General features: G+C 50.1%; 1 pseudogene; it reads left to right on the top strand.

Moving 5' to 3' along the window:
- The first annotated feature begins 5,906 nt into the window (after window positions 1–5,906).
- LOC116744706 lies at window positions 5,907–6,179 on the top strand (annotated as a pseudogene).
- Window positions 6,180–10,960: the final 4,781 nt, after the last annotated feature.

Below are 10,960 nucleotides of genomic sequence, written 5' to 3'. Positions count from 1 at the left end.
GAGGAAACTGAGACTTGGAAAGAAGGAGAGACTATTGAGGACACAGCTGAAAGGTGGCAAAGTTGGGATTTGAACTTGGCTCTCCTGCCCCCAAGTCTTCAAATTTCCACAAGTTTCCAATGGTGTAAGCTCTAAATGGCTCCATCCCGAGTTTATAGTGCTTCTTTGCCCCATCCCTTGTCACGCATACACACAAAACACATTCACACACAGCACACACACATGACTAACTCAGCCACACAAAAATGCCCCACATACATATACACACACTGGCCCGGTGGGGTGCCCACACTCCCTTAGACACACAGCCATCTCTAAACATACACAGCATACACATTCACACATTTAATCATACATGTGCATACATCAGACACATATACATCCTCACTCCCAGAGACACACGCTTCTACACACCCACAGACACAGACACTAGGACATGCCCTGTCCCCACCCAACTCCCCTCATACCCTCTGTCAGAGCCTACCCCTCAGAGAGGCCACAGTCCCCTTCTCAGCTGAGCTGTCCACAGAAGTTCTGCCCTCTCTGCCCAACTGAATTCCAGCTGCTATCTTCTAGACCACATTTTGTGCCAGCGGATGCCACTTGTCCCCAGCCACAGCTGGGCCCCCCACCTCCCCACCCTTCCCCTCTGGCCAAGATTCCAAGGCAGCAGAATTCTAAGGCTCCTGTTCTCCCCTTGCAGCCCCAGTGCCTCATGGAATTTTGGTGAAGAACCTTGCGGTTCACCACTCCCACCTCCTGAGGTTTACATGCACACATATCTTGAAGGGGACCTCGGCTGGGAGATAAAAACCCCAACCCTAGGTGGAAGCCCAGCCCTAACCCTCACTCCAACCCCGGTGATCTTCATCTTCACCAGCTGCTCCATTTGTAGAATGTTTCCAAATCCCTTGCCTCAGTTTCCCCCAATAGTCCTCATGCAATAAGGAAGAACCTTTGTATTCGAAGTTAATCACCAAAGGGATGTTGCCTATAAGCTTAAAGTATACACAATGGCCCACCTCTGGGAGCCCTGCCTCCCAGAAAATGAGTGGTAAGCTAAAGTACCTTTGTTTAGCTCGCAGGAACCATCCTGACCAGGCCCACCTGTGAATGACTGCAGGGAGGGAGAAATTACCACCACCCCTCCAGAGTCTGGCTGGAACCAGGACTTTACCCCTTCCCCTTTTGGTATAAAAGAAGCCTGAGTTCTAACTTGAGGAAGATGGTTCTTTAGGACACTAGTCCACAACTTCTCCATCTGCTGGCTTTCCAAATAAAGTCATTATCCCTTCCCCCAACAGCTCGTCTCTTAATTTATTGGCCCGTCATGTGGTGAGCAGTATGATGAACTCAGACTCAGTAACACGCAAGAGGATGGAAACATGTACGTTCAGTCTGACTCGAAGCTCTCCTATAGATGTGGCTTCTTAACGCACCAGAGCCTGGGATGAACCTCATGAAAATGCCCTCCTGCTCCCACACACCTACTTGGGGTCCTCAGGGCTGGGGCAGAGTGGGCACTCAGCCAGGAGGCTGAGTAGGAAGGTGGAGAGAGAAAGGTTCCTCTCTTCTGCAGCCTGACGTTAACTGGGAGAGACTTGTGTCCCTTGAAATGTAATTTCGAAGATTCGAGCACAAGAACTGAGGTCCTTATTTGGGGTGCTGTAAATACCTGGAGGGTTAAACTCTGAATTTAGGATTTATTTGCTCAATTAACAAGTATTTCCAGGGTGCCTACCTACAAGATGCCAGGCACTGGGGATCAGTGGTGATTCTCAGTGGCCTGAGAATCTCTCACACACACACACACACACACACACACACACACACACTCACGTGTGCCATGCTGAGGGCTCTGGTGCAGACAGGGGAGCTGACCCAGGCTGGAGTCCAGCTTCCCCAGGAAGGGGTTGTCCAATGGACAGCTAAGGGCTGTAAAGATGCTGAGCCCTTCAGCAACACAAACTTTTTGTGACCGCCTGACCTAGAAAAATATTGCATCAGACTCTGTCTCATTTTTGTGGGGAGCTTGATAAACTAAGATACTTGCTCTATATCTCTGTGGAAACCTTTGGAGGACAAACGAGACATCAGTAATGCTCTTTTTTTTCAGAATGAAAAGTAATTTTCATGGCTTTTTTTCTTTTGCATTGCAAAAGGTGAATTGGGGGGACATGGCTCCCACAGGATGTCTCTGGCTGGGGGACAGAGCACCCTGATTTTGTACTACTCAGTGATGCCCTACTGGGACTCAGTGAGTCCCCCTGTCACTTTTCCAGGCCCCTGCTGGCATGTCCTCTGTTGAGGTCCAAGGACATGAGTATGTTTTCTAGGAGCTGGATGCCAGCAGGCACAGAAAAGGACCGCAGGAAACAGGCCTAGAGAAAACAGAAAGCATTAGGCATAATCGAAAGATCAGAGGGAAACTGGGAGCTATTTAAAGATGAGAGAATTTCCAAAGGAAATGCTGAAAGTCTGAGTGGCTCCATGCTGGTGGGAAAGGCCTGCAGATTCTGGCTCCTGTCCCTCCCCAGAATTAGGGCCCTTCTCTCCCTCCTTGGAAGCCCCAGTTTGATGGGCAAAATCGACCATCTTTTTTTTTTTTTTAATCTTTCGGCCACACTGCACGACATGTGGGATCTTAGTTCCCCGACCAGAGATGGAACCTACACCCCCTGCATTGGCAGTGGGGAGTCTTAACCGCTGGACCACCAGGAAATTCCCTTGACGGCCCATCTTAACCCTCAAGGCTCCTTTATTCCACCCTCGTTTCTCCTCAGACCCCTCTCCTGTTAGTCCCACGTTCAGGCCTTTGCTCATGCTGTGCCCTGACCTGGAATGCCTTCCCCTTCTTCTCAACCCCTGCAAAGCTAGACCTATTCTTTTGTGCCCACCTTCATCAGGAAGCCTTCTCCTCCTTGGTATTTTTGGGGGTTTTTTTTGTTTGTTTGGTACGCAGGCCTCTCACTGTTGTGGTCTCTCCCGTTGCGGAGCACAGGCTCCGGACGCGCAGGCTCAGCGGCCATGGCTCACGGGCCCAGCCGCTCCACAGCATGTGGGATCTTCCTGGACCGGGGCACGAACCCGCGTCCCCTGCATCGGCAGGCGGACTCTCAGCCACTGCGCCAGCAGGGAAGCCCCTCCTCGTCGGTATCTTTGGAGTGATTTTCTGGTGGGGATGCCTCATTATTTGCGTAGGCTCTGACCTCTTGCTTCCTGATATTTTACAGGTGGGGTCATCAAGGCCAGCACTGTCCAACAGAAGCATAACACAAGCCACATACACAAGTAAAATTTTCTACTAGCAACATCGAAAAAGAAAATAGAAACAGATGACATTCATTTTAACAATATGTTTTAACACAACATAGCCAAATTATTATCACTTTAACATATCAATATTAAAAGTTAATAAGAAAATAGAGTTGACCCTTGAACGACATGGAGGTTAGGGGTGCTGACCTTCCCCACGGTCAAAAATCCGTGTATAGGGTTTCCCTGGTGGCGCAGAGGTTGAGAGTCCGCCTGCCGATGCAGAGGACGCGGGTTCGTACCCCGATCCGGGAAGATCCCACATGCCGCGGAGCGGCTGGACCCGTGAGCCATGGCCACTGAGCCTGCGCGTCCGGAGCCTGTGTTCCGCAACGGGAGAGGCCACAACAGTGAGAGGAGGCCCGCGTACCGCAAAAAAAAAAAAAAAATCCATGTATAAATTAGTCTGCCCTCTGCACCTGAGGTTCCTCCATATCCGTGGTTCCTCCCTACCTGCGGTGCAGCATCCATGGATGGATTCAGCCAACTGCAGACTGTGTAGTACTCTAGTACTTACTGCTGAAAAAATCCACACGTAAGGGACCCACACCGTTTGAACCCCTATTCTTTAAGGGTCAATCGTAGTTTACATCTTTATTTTCATACTTCCTTTGAAATCCAGTTTGTATGTGACACGTGATCTGTCTCAATTCAGTGTAGCCACATTTCAAATGCTCACTAGTCAGCTCCTGACTACCGTGTAAGCCAGCACAGATCTAGGCCATATTAGTCTTTGGGTCACAGGTGACAGAAGTTCACATTTAACTGGCTTAAGTGCAAAAGGGCATTGGCTCATGAAACTGAAAAGACCAGGGGCGGATGGTTTCAGGCACAACTAAATCCAAGTGTTCGAATAATATCGATGTCAATAGAGTTCTGACTTTCTGTATTTTCCAGCTCTTCTCAAGCAGGCTCTGGATGGCATAGCAATGAGAGCCACCACCAGCCTCAGACTTTACCGCCTCAGCCAGCTGAGCCCCACACCCACTTTCTCTTCTCCAAGATTCCCTCTCGCCAGACTCTCATTGGACCAACTGGAATCATGTGTTCATTTCTGAACCAATCACTGTGTAGCTAGGTGAATGGAACTGACTGATTGGTCAGACCTGAGTCACAAGCCTATTTCCCCCCAACATGGTAGGAGAGTAGAGTCCACTTCACGTGACCTGCCTGGACAGAGAGTGGGGTAGGGGTTGTTTCCAATGGAAAATCAGGGGGCTGGTACCAGAAGAGCGGGGTGGAGAGCGGGAGAGGGAGGGGTGAGTGGTGGGAGTGGGAGGTGGCCAGAGCAGGGGTGGGATTGAATCAGAAGGGGCTCCCAAAGAGTAGTGGAGCATCAGGTCAAAGAGGAAAGCCATAATGTGGTCCTGCGGAAATGTTTAACATCTTTAATGACTTGCATCGCACCTGCCCATGACGACGGACGACAGCCTTTGTGCTGGAGCCAGCCGGTAGGTTGGTGGACTGCAGGAATCGGGAGTGGGGAGGGGCCAGGGTGGCGGTGGGGACTCAGGGCAGCCCTGTTTAGCAATTGGTACAGCAGTACTTTACTCCGTCGACAGGGCTGTGGTCACAGGGAGGGAACCAGGGTAATAACCTGAGTTATCCCTAGACCTCAGACACCACGTCCCGCTTCACCCCTGCACTGAGTACTCAGCCCACCCTGAGAGAAAGCCCTGGGTTTGTGGAGCCCTAAGCAGAACACCAAAACGTTTTAGCCAAAAGAGGCAGAGCGGATGGGGCCTGCGAGAGGTCTGGAGGTCCCTGAGCCCCAGATGGACAAAAGGAACTGATGTGTCAATGCAGAGAGCTGGGTGTGTGAGTCTGAGCTGAAGCCTCAGGGGAAGGCAAGGGGTCATAAATGTCCTCACCTGAGGAAGCTTCCCGAGCTCCACCTGAGACGGACAGAAATCTGACTTGAAGAGCCCAGGGAATTGACCCACCCATCCATCCATCCATCCATCCATTTGTCCGTTCATCCACTTCATGCAGTACTTATGTATCAAGTTCCTGCTACGTGACAGGTACTGTACTATCTGCTGGGAATACCTGGTGAACAAGATGGCCACGGTTCCTGACTTCACAAGAGCACAGAGCCTAGTGGGAGAGAAACGTGATCATCAAATAAGCCAGTGAATAAGCACAGTAACTTTGCATCTGTCAGAAGGAGGCCAGATTGAAAGTGAGTGGGAGGTGGGGTGAGGGGCTATTTTCACCCTGGGGCTGACCTGGGAATGATGAAAGGAGCCAGCCCTGCATGAGCTGGGGGAAGATGGCTCTGCATGGAGGAAACAGAAAGCGCAAAGGCCCGGAGAAGGAATGTGCTTTGTGGATTGAAGGAACAGAAAGATGTGGGCAGGGAGCTGGAAGTGGGAGATGAGGCTGGAGAGGGGAGCGAAGCTGGCTCAAAGGGGGCAGTCAGGATATTATGGTTGTCGGGATGGCCCTATAGACACTACTTCTGCAAAGTCAGTTTGACAGGTGGGCACTTGCTCCACAATATTCAGCAGGTGCAAGAAATGGTACACTGGGGACAAACAGCAATGCAGCTGATGGTGTGAGACAGCACCGTCAAGCTGGGAACTGGGGAGATGGCCGAGACTGACCCCAAGGCCGTGCAGGATCTCACTTCGGTGGTGCAGACACCCCTGCAACAGATGCAAGATAAATTTCAGACCATGTCCGACCAGATCATTGGCAGAATTGATGACATGAGCAGTCGCGTTGATACCTGGAGAAAAATATCACAGACCTCATGACACAGGCTGGGGTGGAAGAGCTGGATGGTGCAAACAAGATCCCTGCCACACAGAAGAGTTGAAGCTTGCTCATCTGCACTGGAATCTGGAACAACCTTTTTACAAGCCAAGAGAAGACGATGGTCTACTACTATGTGTAGACAGGTTTTATATCATAAAGTGTGCATTCTTCTTACCATAAACTATAGAGTTAATTTATAGAGTGATTTTCCTCCCGTGCCCCCCACGTTTCCTGAACACGGTAACTTCATATCTTGGACCTTGGTCAGTTGTGCTATTAAACACTAATACTTTGGCAGTTCCTGGGGGGGGGGAAAGGAAGAAATGGTACATTGCTTTATTTTTCTAGGCTAACATTTAAAGCATTTATTCTATTCCAGGAACTCTAAATGTTGAGCATGTCTTAACTCTTCAATCTATACAACCCTTTGCGGCAGATACTGTTCCTAAATTCATTTTACAGATTGGGAAACTGAGGAACAGAGGGACAGAGAGGCTAAATAACTCCCGGTGGTCACAGAATAGCAGAAACAAGATTTCAACTCAGGTGGTTCCAGAATCCACACACTGAGATGCTCAGCCATGCTGCCTCAAGTCAAAATTGCCTCTACAACTCTTGCTTATCAGAGTGGTATGCTACAGACTCTCCCCCATTCCTGGGGTTCTCTTTCTAGGGTGATCAAAGGCCTTGGGGGCATGATAAAAAGTCTACAGAACTTGGAAATGAGCTTCTGGCCTTTGGTCCATTCTGGTCACCACTGTCCACATGATCCATTCAAAATCAGGGAACTGGGTTCCCAACTCTCCACACCAAGGGGGGATCTGAGGTCTTTGGCTCTGGCTCCAGAGGGACCAAGCAGTTCCTGTCCCACCCCATCAGAGATCCACACCTGCTTCATCCGCTTCACCCCTGAGGTCCCCCCTCAGTGCATCAAGATGCCCAAACCAGGCCTCGGCAGGGATCCACTACTCGCGCCTGATGGCTTCTGTCCCTGAACCTTGGCCAAGGAAATCAGAGCCTGAGGCACAAAAACTTGGCCTTGCCACTTGGACTGGCTTGCTGGGAAAAGCCTACCCTTTCTTTTAAGTCTCCTCCGATAATGAAAACAGAACTAAAATTAACGTCTCCAAATCCAGCGTGCCACCTTAGTTGGCAAGCCCTCATGGCTTTTGCTTTTAAAAAGAAACAATGTAAATAAAGTACCTAGCACAGTTCTAGGCTCAGAATAGTTCTCAAGAAGGAGTATTGAAAAAAAGAGTATTAAGCCAGAAAAATCAGCTTCCACTTATCATGTGTGTGACTCTGGGTAAGTTACTTTGGCCTCTCTGAGCCTCATTTTCCTCATCTGTAAATGGAGGTAATGATATTCGGTGTTGTGGTGATGTTATGAACATTAAGTGAAATAATGGATGTAAAGGAAGCATTCGCTAAAACTCAGCTTCCTGCCACTCTTTTCCCAAGCAGAGGTGGGTATGTGTGCCAAGGTCACAGGGATGCTAGGATTCCCCCTTTCAGGCCCCTGGGCTGGCTGAGCACCAGGTCCCCACAGGGACTGACTCCATCTGTCCCTATTAGGGCTGAGCAGGGCCGTGCCGGGGCTTCCCCAGTTGCTGGTAGACTTTCCAGGCTGAGCTCAGGGGACTTTCCTCTTCCAACCTGGACAAATGCCCAGAGTGGAAAATGAGTGAGGTCTGTCCCTCGAGGATCCATCGTTGGTGTCTAGGCTGCTGATAAGGGGGAAATGGAACAAACAGGAATAGTGGCCCTTTCCCATTTTTGGTCTTGGGGGTCTGAAGCTGGAATGGGATCCTGAAATGGCTTCCTCCACGCCACAGGTCTGGCACCTGAAAGGTGGTGTCAGGGGAGGACAGCTGACCATCCACCCAAACGCAGGAGGTAGGGCTGAGTGGGGCCTCAGCACCTCCACCCAATGAGCACTTTCTCCCAGCCAGGCCAGGAGGGGAGCAGGCAGAGAGGGTCTGGCTCGGGCTCCAGCTCTGGGCTTGCCACTGTTTTCTTACCTCTAAAACGATGCGCCCATAGAAAGGTTGGTGGTGTAAGGCATGAGGGGAGGGTTCCAGAGGTGGAGAGCACAGGGCTTCTGCCCCAAAGAGGATGTTGGCAAATCACTCAGCCTGTGTGAGCCTGAGCTCCCTGGAGTAGGAGTAGGAAGCAGCTCCTGCCCACAGCACTGATCTCAAAGGGCAGTTGTGAGCATCGGATAAGCTCTATGATCTTGGTGACTTTCTGTTGCATCCCTGCATTCCCTCTCTCCACATTCACGCGCGCGCGCACACACACACACACACACACACATATCCCCCAGCCAGTTCGTTATACCTCCAAAACACATCCTGAATCTTGAACTTGACCACCTTTTGCATCTCCACTTCCCGGGTCCAGCCACCATCATCTCTCATCCTCCTTTCCATGGCCTTCTCCCTGGACTCTTGATTTTTCTCTTGCCTCTCATGTCCTTTCTCCTACAGCAGCCAAAGGGATCATTTTGAAAGGCCAACTGAATCATGTCACTCGTCTGCTTTTAAACACTCCAGTGACTCCAACACACACAGAAGAAAAGCCAAACTCCTCTTCCTGGCATCCCAGCCATGTGTGATATGGACTTCAGCCTCCTGCCACCCATACCCTTGCCCCATTGGCCTTGCTGCCCCTCCAAGAGACCACAGCCCCTCCCTGACTCAGGACCTTTGCACTGGCTATGCCTCCCACCTGGAACACTGCTACTCCCGGCTTTGACTGTACTTGTCTCTCCCTTTGGAACTCATTGTCACCTCCTCTGAGAGTGGCCCTCCCTGACCACCCTTCCTATGAGAGCCCCTAGTCACTCCTTTTTTTTTCTTTTCATACATCTTTATTGGAGTATAATTGCTTTACAATGTTGTGTTAGTTTCTGCTGTACAACAAAGTGAATCAGCTATAAGATATATCCCCATAACCCCATCTCCCCTCCCTATCCCACCCCTCTAGGTCATCACAAAGCACTGAGCTGTAGCTATCTGTTTTACATTTGATAGTGTATATATGTCAGTGCTATTCTCTCACTTCGTCCCAGCTTCCCCTTCCCCCACTGTGTCCTCAAGTCCGTTGTCTACGTCTGTATCTTTATTCTTGCCCTGCCACTAGGTCCATCAGTACCATTTTTTATGGTGGGAGCCCCTGGTCACTTTTTTTTTTTTTTGGTGGGGAGGCTGCGTTGGGTCTTTGTTGCTGCACAGGCTTTCTCTAGTTGTGGTGAGCGGGGAGCTACTCTTCATTGGGGTGCGCGGGCTTCTCATTTCAGTGGCGCCTCTTATTGGGGACCACAGGCTCTAGGTGCGTAGGCTTCAGCAGTTGCAGCACGTGGGCCCTAGAGTGCTTGGGCTTCAATAGTAGCATCATGCGAACTCAGTAGTTGTGGCTCATGGGCTCCGCCGCATGTGGGATCTTCCTCGACCAGTGATCTGAACCCATGTTCCCTGCATTGGCAGGCAGATTTTAACCACCGCGCCACCAGGGAAGTCCCCCTAGTCACCCTTGATCACTATTAAAAGAGACTTTTTTAAAGGTAAAATCGTGATTCTCACATAATTGTAAAATGAACACAAGTCAAAGATTTCATCTAACTCAGTAATTTGTGGGGAAACCAGTAAGATGTTACCACCGACTCAAAGGACATACATATATTGGCAATCACAAATGGATTTATAATACAGATGTAAAAATGGTCAATATCCACAGGGCAATAATTAATTGCATTCCACTCCAACAAAATCCACTTGCATTTCCGTGAATAAGAATCATTTGTATATAGAAGTAATGAAAGGTGCAGGCCCTTGAGAATCAGCCAGCCAGGACTGGTGCCCCAAACAGGACACCCAGTTATCTTTCTTGGCCTATTTCAAAGTCTCTTGCAAGTTTCCTGGCATCCTCTTTCTTGCACTTAGCAGAACCTTTAACCTTTTCTTTCTTTTTCTTTTTTTTTTTTTTTTTTTTTTTGCCATTTTACCTTTCACGTATTTCTTATCTTTCTCCCTTTGCCTCAGGCTTGAATGTGTCTTAAGGGCGGAAATTCTGTTTTGTACGCAAGCCTCCCCGAAATCCCGTGGAGAAAGGTACACTCGCGACCTGAGGTCTTCTGGTCCCTGGGCAGAGCCAGCGCGTGGGTAAGTCAGGGGTTAGGGAGGAGACGTGAATCACGAAATGACGCACTGCGGGAAGGAGGAGGCGAGGGACTGATTAATCCGGGGACGTTCCCTGCACGCCAACTGTGTGCCAAGCAAGGTTTGCGAACTAGGAACACGGTCAGGAAAAAGGGTGGATCCGGCTGTGCCGCTGCAGGACTCGGTGTAACCTGGAGCCTGAGTGAATGAGTTAAACACACATACAAATGTGAAGTTGCAGTTTTGACGAATGTACGCGTGCCAAGACACCCTGCGATATCCGGGCTTCACCTGGTTCGGGCGCCAGCAGAGATCTATAAGCCTGTGCGAGTGTGCGGACTTGACTGTTTCTCGCGGAACAGGCAAGAGGGCATGTATGCAGAAATGCAAGGGTACTTACAGATATGCAAGAATCAAAGCTGATGTGAATAGTAAATGCATGAATGCAGAATGAATGCCTGTCAGCACGAACGCACACGGGTCGAAGTAATAGTCCTCGGTCTCTCCGCCGTTCAGTGTCCACCACACCGCGCGCGCCCTCTGCCGCTGCCCAGGCGCCTAGTTCTGCACCTTCTCGTTCCGTCTCGCTCCTCCCCTTCGAGTCAACGCCAGTATCTAGCTCCTCCCAACGCAGGGAGGAGAACAAGACAGTTCCCGTGGTTCGGTACGCATGCGCACATTAGAGCCATTTTGAAGAGAATTGCTCGTAGAAAGATATCCGAGTA

The sequence above is a fragment of the Phocoena sinus genome, chromosome 19 (genome assembly GCF_008692025.1).
Source record: "Phocoena sinus isolate mPhoSin1 chromosome 19, mPhoSin1.pri, whole genome shotgun sequence".
Classification (NCBI taxonomy): domain Eukaryota; kingdom Metazoa; phylum Chordata; class Mammalia; order Artiodactyla; family Phocoenidae; genus Phocoena; species Phocoena sinus.
This window is presented reverse-complemented; position numbering and strand designations above follow the sequence as displayed.